This window comes from Dendropsophus ebraccatus, chromosome 7, assembly GCF_027789765.1.
Source record: "Dendropsophus ebraccatus isolate aDenEbr1 chromosome 7, aDenEbr1.pat, whole genome shotgun sequence".
NCBI classification, from domain to species: Eukaryota; Metazoa; Chordata; class Amphibia; order Anura; family Hylidae; genus Dendropsophus; species Dendropsophus ebraccatus.
In genome coordinates, this window is record NC_091460.1 from 132,493,185 (window position 1) to 132,513,424 (window position 20,240).

A 20,240-nucleotide genomic window follows, 5' to 3' on the forward strand; every position below is an offset into this window, starting at 1 on the left:
ATGAAAAAGTGGGTGGTTTAAAAACCATAGGACCACCTTTAGTACCTCCTGGGAGGTTGTCTTCTAAATTCCTTTTTGCCAATTCTACACGGAATCCGTGCTGGAAAATCTCAAAGCGGAAAATCAAAGTCCTGTTGATTTTTAAGCGGAAGTGGAATCTGCCCAAAGAATTGACATGTCAATTTTTTGGGCAGAAAGCGGATCCGTGGTGGAACATTCCGCTGTGTGAACAGCAGAGCAGAAATCCCAGTGAACTCAATGGAAAATTGCTCTAGACCAATTTTTCGGGCGGATTGAGCAAAAAAATTCCTTGCCTTTTGCTCAGTGTGACCTGGAAATTATTAGCAGGTTCATACAAACGTTCCTGCTGATATCTCCCTGCAGAAGCATACTTCATCTTCTCAACACCGATCTTCTTTTGTCAGTCCCATTGTTTTCAAAAACTTTGATCAAAATGAAAAATGTAATTGAGTTCTCTAGGAGCATTGGGGGCCACTGATGGCGGAGCGGCATGTTATAGAGAATCCCTTGATTACTTGTAAGTTGTTGCTATATATATATATATATATATATATATATATATATATATATATATATATATACAGTATATATATATACTTAAAAGTCTAAAAAACTTTCTGACAGTCAAATTAAAAGAATATTTTTTTTCTTTTAGAGTATCCCTTTAAGGCCATAATACAACCATCACCACCAGATAGTTAAACAGCAATTATGCACACAGGGAAGGTCCAAGGTACAAGGTGCCAAGGTCCATTGACTTCTTTCCTTGGCCCATGTTTAGGGGTTATCAGGGTTAGTCTTGTATTTCTCTGGTTACCGGGGGTGTAACTAGAAATGACTGGGCCCCATACCAAACTTTTGATTTCTTCCCCCTTCCTGTCTGTCCACTAAGCCGTTGAGTCTAGACATAATTTCAAGCGCTCATCAGTAGTGCTTGCAGTGAAAGGGACATTTGCAGAACCTTGGAGAACCGCTTGGCCACCTGGTGCTACAAATGATGACAGTTCAGGGGGCCCAGTGTATTGCAGGAGTGGGCAACAGGGCCCCCTGATGCGGCGGGCCCCATTGCAGCCGCTATGGCTGCTATGGTGGTATTCACGCTCCTGCTGGTTACTGGACCCTAGTTAATATAACATGAACCTCATGATTATTGTGGAAATGTATCTTTGCTGACTGTTATACTGCTGGGTCAGATTGTCCACTATGGTGTGTTCAGGGGCGTAACGACCACCGTAGCAGTCATAGTAGCTGCTATGGGGCCCGACACATCAGTTATTCACTCCTGCAATACACTGGGCCCCCTGAGCGGTCACCATTTCCAGCACCCGGTGGCCAAGCAGGCCTCACGAGTTCTAAAAGTGTCCCTTTACACTTGATGGCTTAATGGTCAATTGGGAAGGGGGAGGGGTAGAATTGCAAATTAAAAACATAAAAAAATACTAAATATACAGGACTGTTCAGAATATTCAGAACTGTAACTTAATAATTCTTCGACAAGTTACGAAATATAATTTAAGGATAAAAAAAAAAATTGTCCAACGTGATGAAATGCTGCACATTATTGTTATTGTGCATTATACTGGATAACCTTGGACAGAAGCTTGGGAATAAAGTGGTATTTATATTTGACTAACAAAAAGGAGTAAAACAGTGTGTGAAAATGATTGTAAGGCTTTGGTTTAAGGTATCGCAGATTAAAGCTATCCTGTTAAATACTCACTTGAGTAAATGTTGCTTTGTTGGCATAGCAGCAGGATACTTGGGAGACTGCTGGGCTCTGGAGGATGCTCAGAAGGACTCGTCAGGCCACTGGATGTAATTTACATCAATAATGTATGTGCATTGCAGAAAGAACATATTAGTCAGGATTCCCTTTACTATACATAGGATTTACCCCTTGTTTGCATCCTTTTTGCTTAAAAAGTAACCATCCGACATTAGTTTACAGTATGTTATACAGTATCCCTATATATCACTTTAAAGCCAGGTAAAGGTTGTTTTAAAGTGTACCTGTCATGATGGCCTGCTTCTAGATAAGCAGCAAGATACTCTGTTAATCCTCTGGGTACAGACATCAAATGAGACCATGATTGGATCCAACAGGGGTCATTCCCATTATGGTCTTGTTGTGTGTCCGTATCCACAGAGACCTGAACTTCCTGATTAACCAAGGATCTTGCTGCTAATCTGAAAGCGGATCCATTAGGAGCACTGCCCCGCCCCCATCGTGCGAGCCGGCCCACTCCTTCTAATGGTAATACACGTGTGGTGTCCCACCACGGGTGTTGCAATTGGTTACACCCTTCGTAAAAGCCTGTACTTTTAAGAGTAAGTGGTAATGTAGTAGTACAGGAGTTTTGCCACAAGATTTTGCTGTTATAACTATGTGTATCTAGATATTGCACAGCTGTAGTACCCAAAGGGTTATTGTTCTGCTTATGTACCACTTGGGTCTGTACACCAATGAGAGTTCTTTCTTCTTCTCACCTATCATCTCTCTCTTCACTTTCACATACGCTCTCCTCACCCACTCACAGCACACCTTACACGCGCTGTAGGAAGGAAGTCACATGGGTAGAGAAAGTGTAGGGTCTTTTGTCTTTGGATTCTGTAGAGGAAGGACACAGGCTAGAACACTCTCTACAGCAGTCCAGTTGGGCCCTAGCTCCTGCCAGGTCCCCAGTCTAACTTGTGGTCTAGACGGACAGCACATGCAGCTAGACACAGTTTCTTCTCAAGCAACCTCACGACACACTATGCAGGGTTAAGCTTCCACTTGAGAGGACAAGTCAGGGATCATCCTAACCCACATCATGGACCAGAGGAACACAGTGCAGGACAGTATCCAAAAAGAAGTAAGGAACTGATCCAGATAGAGTTCATAGGCTTCTAGCAACTTTGCTCTATCTCGCAGCGCGGGTGTAAGCAGGGAACCCTCAGCATACCGCTCATCCCAGGTAACAAGGTCTGGGCCTTGTTTCACCCTCTAGGACGGGTCATTTAACACTGGTGGGCAATAGGTGGTGCAAAGACCAAAGAGTCAAAACACAGGCACAAGTATTCTCTCTGTTCTCAAGTATTTTTTTATTTGTACCTCTGAAGGTCCGGCAAAGCACAGTACCACTTGGGTTGCGACTCTCTCGACATACTCCTCTCTACTCTTCCCTTCTACCTCTCAGCACGCAACTCAGTCAGCACGACTGTATGACTCCTTCTACTCTCAGTACCCATCTGGACTACAGAGTATTAAGTAACTTATCAAGTGTAAAATGTTGTATCAAAGTAAAGTTGCATTGTTTGCAGTCTACCTCAAGTATCTTCAAAGTAAACAAGATTATATTAATGCTAAAGAGACTCTGTGATTCCTTACTAAGCACCGACACTACACACACACCTTCCTTGGGTCATCTCCCGTTTTTTTGGGTGGCAGTGCCAATAGTCCGGGTGGGTCACTACTGCACTGCGGACCACCGTGATAACTACCCAAGGGACCCTGCAACAAATTGACAGGCCTCCGGGGGTCACCACACATGGAGTGGACGGGGCCAAAGCATTGCTCCTAATGGTGCTGTGGATCGAGAATTACACAGCTAATAGCATGGGAACGGTGCAGAGGAGAAAGGTAACAGACATATCTTCTTCTTCCGTGCCCTGTGAACAATAGGGGGATATCAGCAGGTTAAATTCATCTAACCTGATGATAGTTCCCCTTTAACTTTGATCTGGAATAAAGTTATTAATTTTTTTACCCAATTGCTGAATCATCTGTACTTCATATTGAACTATTACGCATCAGCCCAGTTTGGATCCGCGCAACGGAACAAAAGCAAGGGTGGGCAAGCTGTGTACATGGGGGTATAATACACAGTTATAGTGACCTTGTCAATTCAATAAACTTTGCCCCCTTTACTGAATTAGATCACCAAGGAAGTTTTTTTTGTTTTTTTAGTTGTCTAAATCAGGGGTGTGTCTTATAGTGAGGTGCGTCTTATAAGGCCAAAAAATACAGGTATACCTTCCGAGACATCAGCTGGTGTATGTCCTGCAGGAAGTGGTGTATTCTCTCAAGTCTGGAGAGCAGGAGAGGGTTTCTATGGGGACAGTTCATGTCACGGACAGAGGTGGCAGCAGAGAGCACTGTGTCAGAATGGAAAGAATACACCACTACAGGACATACAGCAGCTGAAAAGTACTGGAAGACTGGAGATTTTTTTAATAGAAGTAAATTACAAATCACTGGTACTTTCTGGCATAAGATCATCTGAAAGATTTTTATTTTTATTTTGCTGAACTATCCCTTTAACCCTTAGGGGACACAGACAGTTTTCATTTTTGCACTTTTGTTTTTTCCTCCTCGTGTATATAAGGCCATAGCAGTTGCATTTTTCCACCTAGAGACCCAGATGAGCCCTTATTTTTTGTGCCACTAATTGTACTTTGCAATGGCAAATGTAATTTTTGCAGAAAATATGCCATGAAACCAGAAAAAAATAGTGTGTGGTGAAATTGAAAAAAATAAATAAAAAACCCAATTATAACGCTTTTATCCTTTGGTCTATGGGGCTGTGTGAGGTGTCATTTTTTGCTCCATGATGTGTTCTTTCTATCGGTACCTTGATTGCGCATATACGAATTTTTGATCGCTTTTTATGACAATTTTTCGAGATTTGATGCGACCAAAAATGCGCAATTTTGCACTTTGTAATTTTTTTACGCTTATGTGATATGTGATAATTTAATAGTTCAGGCGATTACGCAGGCGGCGGTACCAAATCTGTTTATTTATTTATTTTTATTTATTAAATGGGGAAAGGGGGGTGATTCTGACTTTTATTAGGGGAGTAGATTTTGTATTAATAAAAAAAATGTTTTTTAAACACACATACTAGAAGTCCCCTGGGGTTAGGGTTATTCCCCCTGGGGGACTTCTAGTATTACTGCTATGATCTCTCATTGAGTATAGTTATACTGCATAGATCAATGAGATCTGTGCCCTATTGCTTTCGGCTGCTGCAGCCGAAAGCAGTAGAGTGCCGAGCTGGGGTTAGCGCCATTATGGTGCAGATCCCAGCCTGGAGCAGATGCGGGGTTCATCCCCCCCAATAGACCACCAGGTATGAGGGACAGCAAGTATTTGACAGCTGCATCTAAATACTTAATTAGTGGGCACGGCGATCGGACCGTACCCCCTAATAGCCACAGACCCGGGCTGCATATAACACCCAGGATCACGGCAGTTTAGTGGCGCCAGGACGTTCAGTGGCACCAGGACGTTCAGTAACGTCCTGGTGCAGCTAGGGGTTAATAAGGTAGTATACAATAAAAAAAAAAACCATTGGAGTGTTGAATAAACAAATTAAATTACATATCACTAATAATATTGTTAGACGATGTATTTACCTAATTATTGTCTTTCATAAATTGAAGCAAACTAAAATATTAGACTTTTAACATTTATCATAAATATTTTTAGTTTGGCAAAGTTAGTTTTAAACAATGGACAATTTGAAAATTAAATTAAACTACAAATCTGGTGTAGAACTGTGTTTCTATCCTTTTTTTTTTTTTAACTAAATTGGTAACAGATACATGGAAGACAGTGAGCTGAGCTGGGGCATTTAGCACAGATTATTTTGGGAATTTGTCATGGATACAATTACTGGAGAGTCATGGTGCCTGGACCTTTGTCACCATTTAGCCTCTAATTAGGTAAAACAGACTCCTGCAGATTCACAAACAAAATCATGTTGCTACAATAACACATGGAAGCTTCCTCCAAGTGCACCATTTGCATATTGTGACTTGAAGTCAATGAGCTGGCTAATTCATTGCTTCTGGTTAACAGCTTATTAGCACCTTAAAAAAAATTTGCATAAAGTCAAGGACTTCCATTGCTTTCTCTTTGTTAAGGAACTTTAGGGCTTGAATTATAAATCTAATAAAAAGGAAAAAAAAACATGATAATTTTTGATTGTGCAGCTTTTTAAATTTAGATCAACCATCAGGTAAAAGATTAAAATTCACAATAAACTATGGGCACTATAACAATGCCGATAATAATCTGCTAGATCAGCGCTTGTTTACTGGGCCTATTACATGGCCCGATAATCGTTTAACAATCGCTGCATGGACATCGTTACCGATGTCCTTGCAGCCCTTGTAGCGGTCCCGACCAGTGATTGGCTGAGCAGCCTGTCAGCTAAGACAGGCCGCTCTGAAGCTGCAGCGTGCGGGACCCAGGAAGAAGCAGAGTGCAAGAGGAGCCCTGGACCATGGATAGGTAATGTATGCACTTTGCAAATCGTCAGCCGCGGACCGCTATTACACATAGCGGTGCACGGTCGGTGCCCGACTATGATAGGTCCAAACCTATATCAATATATGATCGTTGTCATCGGCTGATCGTTGTGTTTATTACACGGAATGATAATCGGCCGGATAGGGCCGATTATCGTTCCGTGTAATAGTGCCCTATATCATCTCCCTTTACAGAAGTCCGACATGAATGTGACACAAAAAATATACAGAGAGTTGACTAGAGAAGAGGGACAGTAAGCCTAAAGCAGAAAGCAAGGTAATATCTAAGCAACACCTGCAAAAAGTTCTCCTAACACACATCAAACTTTGGGATAGGGGTAGCATGCTTACATTTTATGTCAAAGAATAACTATGCAAATGAAAAATGCCCTAATTTTATTTAAAGGGGTACTCTGAATATTTTTTTTAATGGACTGGTGCTACAAAGTCATACAGATTTATAAATTATTTCTATTTTTTAAAAAGTACAGTGTTCTCTGCTGCCACATCTATCCATGTCCCAAGAACTATCTAGAACAGGAGCAAATCCCTTTGTATCTAGACAGTTCCTGACACAGGCAGAGGTGGCAGCAGAGAGCACTGTGTCAGATTGGAAAAAATACGTCACTTTCTGCTGGACATACAGTGGGTGATAATTACTAAAAGGTCAATATTTATTTATTTATTTTAATTTTTATAGCAGTAATTTTCAAATGTGTATAACTTTCTGGCAGCAGTTGATTTGAAAAATGTTTTTCTTTCTCAAGAGTACCCCTTTAATAGATGTTTTATGTATTTCAATAAACTGATACTGAAGTCCTGCTCTGTGGTGTTTCTTTCTATGAGATGGTTGACATGGAGGAGCATGTGATCATGCCCCACCCCCCAGTGTCCACCAGTCCACAGTACGGATCGCTGTAGGAGGCAAGAGTTTCACTCTTGCCTCCTACAGCGATCCGTACTGTGACGTCACAGAGGACTCTGTTCAGGATTATCCTAGCAAGCGGTTTACGCGCCACCGGCCGGGGCGCACGCTTTGCAAAGAAGTTACAAACAACTACAAAGGACGTAGAGAACCCTAACCTATTCCGTGGACCTTAAAGGAATTTGAAAGAAACTAAAACCTATCGGATGCTGTATCTGCTGATACGGAGGACTACAAGTCAAAGCACAACCAGTACACCAATGTGGTGAGTGACTTTATTTTTAACAAATACATGGAAGAGAGTATGTGAATTAGTTAACCATTTTATTATAATATGGTAACCTTTTAGCGCGGCACAACACTATTATTACTTTTAATTATTGTTTTATTGAGTGGGAGCAGTAACCACTTGTTGGTAGCCTGCAGCTATACGGACACTGGTAACCTACGAACAGCTGTGTCTGTCAGGAGCGCGGTCGTTTTTTATACATTTTTTATTATAGATTCACATATAAAATATAACAAACACAGGACGCATTTCGGGGAAAGGCTTTTTCTACTGCCAATTGTTTTATTGGATTGTGAACCTATTATAAATTGTTTTAGTATCTACTGGTGAGTGCCGAGATTTACTCTGAATTGTGCTATTGGGACCTGTTCATTCCATGAGCACCACAACCTTGTCCAGAGTGCCATCTTTCTAGTCTTAATCTGCAGACTTTTCTCTATTACGTCAAAATGGCTAAATAAGTTGGCTACAGCAAACACACTGGGACAAACTTTTGTCTTTTGCTCTGAACCAACTAACAACTAATAGTTCAACTTAACTTCATAAAGGAGAACTCTGGGGAAATGGGGAGAAGATAATAAAGAAGTAATACTTACCTATCCCCACAGTGCAGTGTCACTGCTCAGAAACCCCCACGATCTCCTGCAGTTCTGTGATGTCACGTCCCAACTCAGAAATACCTGCTCAGCCAGTCAGTGATTTGGGTGGGACACCGCTGCAGTTACTAACTGGCTGAGCAGGTATCTTCTGCAGGGATGTGATGATGAAGGAAGTCAGGAGAAACAAGAGACTGGGCATAGGGGTCGGATAAGTATAGATTCTTTATTATTTGTTCCTCTGACCCCCTGCCTGCCCAGGATTTTTTACATTTATATAGAGTTCTCATTTAAAGGAGAAGTCCCTCCAACTTTGAAATCTGTAGCCAGGTAGGGTGGGTGTGAAAATAAGTAACAAGTTATCTCACCCATCCACCGTGCCTCGTAGCGCCGCTGATGGATCCCGTTCGCCGCAGCCGGGGTCGTGCAGCTCTGCTAGTTGCAACGTCACAACTCCGGCTGAATGATTGTCTGCTGGGGCAGGAGGCGGACATGTGACTAGTTAGTTTCCTGAAGATGACGATGCCCGGCAATGGCGAACGGCACTCTGGTGGCAGCGATACGAGGCACAAGGAAAGTGTGAGTTAACGGTTTAGTTATTTTCACACCTACCTCCGCCTGCCTGCAGATTTCAAAGATGGTGGGACTTCTCCTTTAAGACTAGACATTGCAAACCTAGACTGGGCAGTCTATGGATGTCCCAAGCCGCTGCGATAAATGTGGCGCATATCGAAGTTTAAGAATTAGCCAGTATGAATAAAATCCTCCCATTGTTTTACTTTCCAAAATGTATGATATGTTGAGGATTTTACTGGTATCATACAAATAATGTAAGCTTTTTTTTTTTTCTTTTTTTTTTAGAAGTTCAACATCTTTGATAAAATGTGGATGATCTTAACTTTTATAGATTCAACTTTTGTTGCCCCGCTTTTGTTTAAGTTTGACTATTTTAAAGTTGAGATTCAGAAGTTTAGAATAATACAAAAACGGGCTATCTTCACAAGTTTTATGGAATGAAAAACACTTGCAAAAATACCTAAAGGAAGAACAAACAGTAACCAAATTGGTTCCTGTGGCAAACCATAACATTTACTTTAACTATCAGCATGATACTCTGTAAAAGACAAACTACTATTCTTTTAATAGATCCCAGGCTGGTGGGGACTATATGACAAGTAAGCTGCGGCCAGGTCAAGAGCAGGTCAAAAGTAAAAACCTGTGTGAACACTCAACTGGCAGCACAATCTGGTTTTATTGCTTCACAATGTCAAACTAACTGGACTTGACAATCAATAGAAAGCACCATGTTTTACTGTCACAGTATTTCATGACCATTTCCTAAACAGTGAATCATGTAACCCATACAGTAACAAATTAGACATGACTCATTTAGTAGTAAGCCTTAAAGGGGTAGTTCACCCCAATTTTTTTCTTTCAAATCAACTGGATTTGTAATTTATTTCTATATAAAAAAAAAAATTCAAGTCTTTCAGAACTTATCAGCTGCTGTATGTCCTACAGGAAGTGGTATTTTTTCCAGTCTGGAGAGCAGGAGAGGTTTTCTATGCTAATGCTCTGGACAGTTTCTGACATGTACATAGGTGGCAGCAGAGAGCAGTGTGTCAGACTGGAGAGAACACACCACTTCCTGCAGAAGATACAGCAGCTGATAAGTACTGGAAGAGTACAGGTAAATTACAAATCTCTGACACCAGTTAATTTTAAAGATTTTTTTTTGTGAACAGCCCCTTTAAGTAATAATACACTATGCCACGGCATCCCGACATCCACTATGCCACGGCATCCCGACTGACAGGGCCTCTTTAATCCTTTGTACCGCTGCGGTAAGGCCGGGCACTGCCATCTTGATATGTCACTTGTGTTCCAGCTTTCCAAGACTTAGGGTGGTGTGTTCCTAGACTTAGGGTGAGGTAAACTTTTATAATAGTGACAGTAATATTTAGATGATAGGTTCTCTTTAAGGGTGCCTTCACACCTACCGGATCCACAGCGGATCTCACTTCTGCGAATTCGGAGCGAGATCCACTGCGGATCCGGTACCATTCACCCTAATGATAGCACATACCCGGAGCGGGATTGACATCCCGCTGTGAGTATGAGCTTTAACCCCCTGATGGCCACAACCCCGCTGCATCCCCGCCTCCTGCAGCTCCACCGCTGCCCCCATCAGCCCCGGCGCCCGCATCCCCGATCGCCGCCCGCATCCCCCATCATCCCTGCAGCCATCACGCATTCCCGATCGCCGCCCGCATCCCCCATGATCCCTGCAGCCATCACGCATCCCAGATCTTCCCCGCAGGGCTGCAGGGATTATGCGGGGGCTGCGGGCGGCGATCGGGGATGCGTGCCGGCTGCGGGGATGATCGGGAATGCAGATGGGCTGCAGAGATGATTGGGGATGCGGGCGTTGATCGAGGATGCGTGCGGGCGGCGATTGGGGATGCAGTCGCCGGGGCTGATGGGGGCAGCGGTGGAGCTGCAGGAGGCGGGGATGCGGCGGGGCTGCGGGCATCAGGGGGTTAAAGCTCATACTCACAGCGGGATGTCAATCCCGCTGCGGGTATGTGCTATCATTAGGGTGAATGGTACCGAATCCGCAGTGGATCTCGCTCCAAATTCGCAGAAGTGAGATCCGCTGTGGATCCGGTAGGTGTGAAGGCAACCTAAATCTGAACTCATCAGGCAGGGACTATGGAGGAGATTTATCAAACATGGTGTAAAGTGAAACTGGCTCAGTCGCCCCTAGCAACCAATCAGATTCCCCCTTTCATTCCTCACAGACTCTTTGGGAAATGAAAGGTGGAATCTGATTGGTTGCTAGGGGCAACTGAGCCAGTTTCACTTTACACCATGTTTGATTAATCTCCCCCTATGTATCTAATTGACTCATATAAAGTAAGCAAAAACTAAGACATAAATAAACAAATTTGAGACTGTTTAGTGATGATAACCTTTGATGAGTATATGAAAGTGATGTTGTTTTGGACAGAGAAGAGTAGACAAACAGTGCTGGCATAAAACTCTTCAAACCGTCCCATAGTTTGGATTCGGGCCCAGTATCTTGTGATGATGGAATAGTTTGGAGGGGACACTCTGCTCATCCCCGATTGACCACTGAATTATTACATGAAGGGAGCCAGTACTTTCCAGCATTAGAACTAATTGTCACATAATATTTTTACATCTCCTAAATAACACCGGCCTAGCCTAAAGGTTCATTTGCAGATAAATATATAGATGAATAAATTAGGAAAAAGAAGCATGTATTTATCCTATTGGTTACTTTCTATTGACTGTATAATGGTTAATTCTGGTTAATATCAATGTATTCCTTTTTATTTACAGCACTTTGATATACAGTATGTGTTTAATTTCCTATATGTGCCCTGAAATTTCATAATTTCCATTTAGGTGCAATGTGCGCCAAACTTGGTACCAAAAATGGTGACCTGCGTTGGCTTATGCCTTGAATAAGGTTTTCATTCAGTTTTTATAATATTTTACTGGTGAAAACCTTTAATTTATATGCTGGAAATAAAACTTACAGTCATTTTCTAGGGGTTTCCACCTATTTTTTAGTTCCCGTATTGGATATTTCTAAAAGGCTTACCATTTACTGGGCACCATTCATGTCATTTGTATAACAAGCTAGAGGTAGCGGTAATATTTTAATCCTTAAAGGGTCTGATTTGCCAATGTAGGGAAAGGTATGGTCACAGATCTATAAATAGGATAGGTGTTAGGGTATGTTCACACAGAGGAATAGGCGAGGAACTGAAGAGGAAAGTTCCCTGCTTGAAATTTCCTCTTCTTCAGCTCTGGCGCAATAGGCATTGAATTTGAGCGGAAAGTTTTCAAAGCCCCAATGACTTCTATGGGTTTTCTCTAGCGGAATCCGCCCAAAGAATTCATATGTTAATTCTTTGTACGGGAAGCGGATCTGCGGTGGAACATTCCACACATAAATTCCGGTGCGTGAACAACAGAGCGGAAATCCCATTGAACACAATGGGACATTGCTCTGTACATATTTTACAGGCAGAATTTCAAGCAGAATATGCGTAAAATGAGGTGCGAATTCCGCTTGAAATTCCTCGCCTATTCCTCATTGTGAACATACCCTTAGGGTCCTATTCCATGGGCCCGATGATGTGCCGATCAATGTTGTAAATGAGCACCGATCTGCTAGATTGGTGCTCATTTACTGGGCCTATTACATGCCCCGATAATCGTTTAGCAAGCGCTGCACGAACATCATTAGCGATGTCCATGCAGCCCTTGACCAAACAGTTTATTTTATTTTCCACGCTCCCGGTCTTCTCCAGCACTCTGCTTTCTCCCTGCTTTCGGGGTGCTGCAGCTTCAGGTCGACCAGTCAGAGCTTACAGGCTGCTCTAAAGCTGCAGCGGGAACCGGGGAGGAAGTAGAATGCCGGAGAAGACCGGGAACGCGGAAAGGTAATATAAACGGTTTGTTGAATCATCAGCCGCCGGCTGCGCATCACTATTGCACGTAGCGATGCATGGTTGGTGGACGATGATTTTAGGTGTCGACCTAAAGAAACGATCAGCTGATGATCGTTTCATGGGCTCATCGTTGTCTCTATTACACAGAGCGATAATCGGCAGATTCAGACTATGATTGCTCCATGTAAAAAAGCCCTAATAAATAATGTAAAGATAAAATATTCAAGCTTTAGTTTTTTGTGTGTTTATTCCATTAATACCTTATGTCTTTTTCATTGTAAAGTAGTACTTGTATATATTTAGATTTAGGGTCTGAACGGCTTGCTATCATGCTCTACCAATAGTAAGTGACCCATATACTACAGTGGAAAATGAATTATAACTTCTAGGACTACACTAAGGCTGCGTTCACACTACGTATATTTCAGTCAGTATTGCAACCAAAACTAGGAGTGGATTAAAAACACAGAAAGGATCTGTTCACACAATGTTAAAATTGAGTGGATGGCCGCCATTTAATGGCAAATATTTGCTGTTATTTTAAAACAACGGCTGTTATATTGAAATAATGGCCGTTATTTACCGTTATATGGCGGCCATCCACTCAATTTCAACATTGTGTGAACAGATCCTTTCTGTGTTTTTAATCCACTCCTGGTTTTGGTTGCAATACTGAAATATACTGACTGAAATATACATATACTGACTGAAATATACGTAGTGTGAACGCAGCCTATTAATCTTTTAAGAAGATTTCCCTTTTGATCATCCAATACCAGTTTGGAAGTTGCCATTTAGCCCTGTTTTTTGGACATAGATTCTAGTTTGTGCACAATTCTAAACATAGAAACATAGAAGATTATTGGCAGGAAAAGACCATTGACCATTGTTCTTGAGTTCAGTTTTTTTTCTAAAAACACTTTTCTAAAAATAAGGACCTTATTTAGCCCTTTAACATACTTTAAGGTTTCGATCATGCTCCCCCTTGCCCTTTAATCCTCCAAACTATACAGATTCAAATCCTTAAGTCTTTCGTGATATGGTTTATGCCTGACACCCTCCACCATTTCTGTAGCCCGTTCTATTCTGCTCATGTATTGCCAGGTTGTTCTGTACGATTCTACTAATCATTTCTTTTATACCTATACGTAAGGTTCCTGCCTCTTTGGGAGCTGTGGATTACAATGTGACCCGGCTCTCGGAGTAACCCCTTATTTGCTTTGTTGGTTTGACGTCTTATATTGAGAATTGATTACCAAACAGCTGGCCGGCCAGAAAATCCTTCTATAGTGTGTTTGTGCTGGGTGTTCTAAACAGAAGTGTCTTTATTGCTTTTCTGCTGTCATGATGAATTAGCAGTTATGACTTTCCTTTGTTAGTTTAGGTGAAAATCAGATGAAATCCAGCAGGAGTTCCCAGAGTGCACTGTCTGATAGTGTAAAAATGCTGTGTCGATGACAGATCATACTGTTTTTATTAACAAAGAGAACAGCGACTTTACTTTGCTTTTTGACCTCGGTTCTTTAGTGTCAGGGTGATTTTATTCCTACAAATTTTCCTTCTGCAGGCCTCCTCTATGATGTGCCATAAAACGTAAGACAAATTCCCATCATCTGTATGTGATTATGGCAGGTTCAATCGCTCCGTTTCAGAAGTGCTCAGAGATGTTTCTCTCCTTGGCCCTACAAAGAAATAAATGTAGTAGCATTATTTCCTGACAGAAGGTCTGTTCCTTCTTCTTACCATGGTCCGCAGAAGCAAATTTACAGATGGAATATCTAAAGGCTCTTTGGGTTTAGGGGTTCTGATATACTGGGGGCTTTGACATATTCTGTATATGATGTATACATCACAAAGCATGCAAGTCCATAAATTCAAGGGCTCACTAGAGTGTATTCATAAAATAGGACACTAAATTATATGAAGAAGGGCATCAACCACTACTTTGGTTCCAAAAGATTTCATCCGTCACCCAAATACTAATAGTTCCTTGAAGAAATGGGATTTTTGAGCAAGACCCTGATGTTGAGCTTCTGAATGGTCTGTAACCCTCACACTAGCTGCATTACCTACCTTAAAGCCCCTCTGTATCCACCCCCACCCCACCAAACCGGTAAATCCTTAAAGGGGAAGTCCGGGCAAAATAACTTTGTGACGTGACATCACCAACTTTACAGAGACCTTAACAGGCCATGCTGTAGTAAGTGCAGGGAAAATGCACTATAGGTGCGTTTGCCTTAATATATGTCTATTAGTAGTTGTCATAACTTTTGTTGGGCAATAACATATCTTAAAATTATTTTGCCTGAACTTCCCCTTTAATGTGTCTTTTAAAATGCGTCCAGTGTCTTGGTTAGAGCAAAAAAAAATGTTTTTCTAATCTGTCGCGTTGTATCATACTGGTGTGGCCTAGAGTGTCTGTGCCCCAGGTCTGCGACGCCTGTCCTTTCTTCCTCCCAACCATCCTCATCATTAGGTACACACCAAGACAGGTAGCGACACAGGTGCAGTTTGGATGACTAGAAATTCTGCCTGGGGGTGAGGAGAAAGGAAAAATGAGAGGCGTCGCATACCTGGGGCGCAAACAATCTAAACCACACTAGTATGATGCAGATTAAAAGATCCTTTTTGCTGTAACCAAGGCATCGGGCAAGGGTTTACTCTCATCAAACAGATGGTACTAGTGGTTTGGTAGGGTGAGATGTCGAAGTATCTGGGGGGAATTCATTATCTTTGCAGGGTTTTTTTTGTGCAGATGTCAATCATTTCACGCTGTGTATATTCTTGTTTTCCCTGTGCAAAATTTGCTATCAGACGCACACGCGTTGATAAACATTGTGGAATTTTTTATTTCAACTACAGCTTGGCTTATAGATAAGTACGCTAGGTTAGCAGTGGAGCACTGCTGCTCAATTTTTTGCTCAAAAATGAAAAAATTGTACATGAAAACAAAGAAAAATAAGATAATTCTGCTTGATAAATATTGTACAAAGAATTATAAAATTGCAGCCACCATTGGCCAAAAGAAAAGCCCAAATTCAATGATACATACCCCTTTATTTTTTAGTTTAATTTATATATCAATCTTTTTTAAAGCACTGCACACAGATGACCAACTTTCATCATTCCCATCCATCTATGTTTTCAGTGATGTTACTGACAATCTCCCGAAACCACTGTACCTTGCTTGGGTGGTGCCTTGATTAGAGACATTCCTTGGCTTGATTGTTTCTTCCCGGAGGAAGATCTGGCTAGCTCACTACGTTAAGACTCTGATGAAGTCTCTGCAGTGTTCTTTTGCATATTTGATTTCCCCAGGGGGCAATGTCCTAGAATACACTAAAGCCAAGACACGTGATGGTGTCTTTGTGGTGTTTTTGGTTAATCTCCCTGAGGTCAACCAGTGTCCTTTTGCATGCACTTAGAAGGCATGTGCTCCCACTAACCAGAAACCTAGTCCACACTGATGAGGGGAAAATACCCTGAAACAGCTGTCTGCGGATGGATACCTTGCTTGGGTGGTTTCCTTGACTGGAGACATTCCTTGGCTTGGCTGTTCCTTCCCGGAGGAAGGTCTGGCTAGCTCACTATGTTGAGACTCTGATGGTGTCTCTGGAGTGTTCTTTTGCATATTTGATTTCCCAGGGGGCAATGTCCTAGAATACACTGACGTCGAGGCACGTGATGGTGTCTCTGTGGTGTTTTTGGTTGATCTCCCTGAGGTCAATCAGCGTCCTTTTGTTACTGACAATCTCACTTCACCATCTCAAACACTCACTTGGACTGATTTAAAAAAGGAATCAAATTAACCAAAGAAGAGTTTGTAGTGTGTGAGGATTCATTCTAGCTGCATTTTATAATACTATAATAACTATAATACATTAGCATTTCTAATCATCACTAATCACTAATAATGTTCACACAACATTAAAAAAGGAAAAAGGCGTCCGGTTTTTGTGTTTATAAAGACGTCCGTTATTGCATCATTTTAAGTGACATGACTAAAATGCATTGAAGTCTATGGAATAATGGACATCTTTCCACACATTGTATTGAATAATCTTTTGAGGCGGACGCATTCAATACAATGTGAAAAATCACAGCAATAACGGACGTCTTTTTAAATAGAAAAAGTGGACGACTTTTCTAGGGCGGTTTTAATGTAGTGTGAGCATTGCCAAATGCTGACACAAATTTTTAGCCTAAAAATCTAAAAATGGGCTAAGCTTGAACTAGACAGCATATGGCTATGTTCCCAATATGTTAAATCTGGTGCATTTTTAGACTGTCTAGTCTAATAATACACTCTTTAGCAATTAGAAATGTTTTATTTATTTGCTCCTTTGTTAGGCTATGTTCACACAACGTTGAAAAAAGGAAAAAAGCATCCGCTTTTTGGGGGAGATTTATCAAACTGGTGTAAAGTAGAATTGGCCCAGTTGCCCCTAGCAACCAATCAGATTCCACCTTTCATTCCTCACAGACTCTTTGGAAAATGAAAGGTGGAATCTGATTGGTTGCTAGGGGCAACTGAGCCAGTTTCACTTTACACCATGTTTGATAAATCTCCCCCTTTGTGTTTAAAGAGACGTCCATTATTGCATCAATTTATATTGGCTTGACTAAAAATGCATTGAAGTCTATGGAATAACGGACGTCTTTTTCACACATTGTATTGAATATTGGACGTCTTTTGAGGCTGACGCATTGAATACAATTTGTGAAAAAGGCGTCCTTGATGATTTAATACATTGTGTGCATTGGACGTCCGTCATTCCATTGACGACAATGCACTGCATCGAAGTAAATTGAATCTCAGCAATAATGGACTTCTTTTCTCTTTCTTTGACGTTGTGTGAACATAGCCATATAAGACAATCTACGACGTACAGCTATGGTGCCACAAGTGATTAAATAATATTCAATTATTTATATCATAATAAACTGTAAAGTACAGTAGAGGCTTCTATTGCCAATTACTATACACGGACACAAACGTCATCTATGAAGCAGCACAGAAGTCTCCATCAATCCACCAATCCATTATCAATTTAGAATTGACAAGTAGAGGAAAACTGAGATTACAGTAACTACCTGGTGGTAAATCAGCCTCTCTGCCATACCACCATGTACTGTGTATGGGAAGTATCTCAGTCTGAGTGTGATGTACAAGTCCTGAGCAAACTGTTAGAACAAGGGCTTCCCACTTCATCCATTCCAGATGGCATCAAGGCAGAGATAAAGCATTCCCACAAGGCCCAGCTAGCGCTCTGTGTCTCAGAAGAACTGTAGTTGAACTCCCTACTAAATACCCATGTCACGTATGATGGGTGTGTGACCTTTCAGAGTCATATAGAACTGTAGAGGTGATGTGTTGTTTGCTTAGGAAGGTTTGAGAGCTTCTGATTCAGTATCCATGTTGATGTTTTGGGTAACGTGATACGTGTTCAGTTAAAATCTGCGACTATATAACATTCTGTGACTATTGTATCTTAGTTTAGGCTTTCGTATTTGTTTTCTATCATTTTGTTTTGTTTCAAATGTTTTCTTGATGAGTTTGGGTAATTTGTTTTATTCTTTTTTCATTTGTATACTTGTATGGCTATGTTCACACAAGGTCAAAAAATAGAGAAAAGGTGACCAATTTCGCTATTTAAAATTTTTTTACTGACTGCAACGGCAATGCATTGAAGGCAATGGGAAGACGGACGTCCAATGCACACAATGCATTGAATAACGGACGTTTTTTTCCCGCGGACATCAAAATCATGAACATGATTATTATTTTCGGACGTCTTTTGCAAACAGCGAACGTTTTTTTATTAGTTGTTCACACACAGTTTTTCTTTTGTCACCTTTTTTTCCGTTTTTACTATTAAATTCAATCGACTTTTCAATTAAGCCGCATCCAAAAGGCAATTAGTAACCAAACTAGAATAATGTACAAACACCAGGGGAGGCCAGACAGCTAAATGACGTCCGTTATTTTAGACTCAGAATAACGGACATAATTTTAAACGGAGCTGAAAAGCCATTGTTTTAACATAGCCTTAGACTGCTGTTATACGTATTACATTGCCTCACGTTACTCTTAAAGGGGTTATTCAGTGAAAAACTTTTTCTTTCAAATGAAATGGCTTCAGAAAGTTATAACGATTTGCAATTTACTTCTATTTAAAAATCTCAAGTCTTCCCATACATATCAGCTTCTGTATGTCCTACAGGAAGTAGTGTTTCCTTTTCAGCCTGACACAGTGCTCTCTGCTGCCACCTCTGTCCAAGATAGGAACTGTCCAGAGCAGGAGAGGTTTTCTATGGGAAATTGCTACTGCTCTGGATATCCTGTCTTGGGTAGAGGTGTCAAACTGAAAAGAATACACCATTTCCTGCAGGGCATACAGCAGCTGATAATTATGGAAAGACTTGAGAAGAGGTAGGAAGGGGGAGATTGTGATCCTGCTGTACAGAGCTCTAGTGACATCACATCTGGAATACTGTGTCCAGTTCTGGGGATGTCACCTAAAAAGAGCATTGACAAAATAGAACAGGCTACAAAAATGGTGGAGGGTGTCAGGCATAAACCATATCAGGAAAGACTTAAGTATCTAAATCAGTATAGTCTGGAGGAAACAAGGGGGGGGCAAGATCGAAACCTTTAAATATGTTATAGGACTAAATATAAATTATTATTAATAAATATTGTTACTATTATTATTATTATTATTATGGTTCAGGATAGAAGAGTTTTCAGAAAAAAAGTTAACTCAAGAGCAAGAGGACACAGTGAGAAATTAGTTGGGGGGAAAGACCAGAAGTAATATGAGAAAATATTACTTTACTGAAAGAGTAGTAGATGCTTGGAACAAACTTCCAGCAGATGTGGTTGGTAAATCTACAATAACTGTATGTAAACCTGACTGGTATATACATCTATCTATCCTAAGATAATAAGAAAAATGCTTGACTCAAGTAACAAACATTTTAGAGCCTGCTCAATACCAACGCTATACCCCATTACCTGTTTGTATACAAAATTGCCACATAGTCAAATACTATTCCAAGTGAGAGATAGTAGCCTTGTCATTTCCTGTAATTCACAGTAACTAAGCGTTAAATGCCCTTAAAATACCCCAAATAGCCGGATTATAACCAACCAAAATAATAGGCCCATTGTCTATAGCATATAGAATTGTGTTGTGACATATAGCAATATTTATAGTCGTATAGTATATCAAGGGTCATAATATGGTGTTATTATATTCTGAAAATGAAATCAGGAACTTTACAAATCCTTGTTCTTCAATCCGTTCTTAAGACCCCCACGTTGAAAGAACTAAGTTAAATATAGGAAATAAAAACAGTTCGAAAGTCAACAAAGTATTATGTTACTAAATACAAAGTAAAACACAATCCACGGTCTTGAAAAAGACTAAAATGTGCAGTGCCGGGAAAGCCAAGAGCTGCGGAGTAAAATGTAAGGTATGTAAGCCTTAAGTCTATTAGATGAGACGTCTCTCACCCTCACGTATAAAGTGCCCATTGCTATAGATTTTGGACTTAAGGCGGCATCACGATAGCATGTAAGAGCAGTTACTGTTGATCTTTTATACTAATTTTGGATTAAT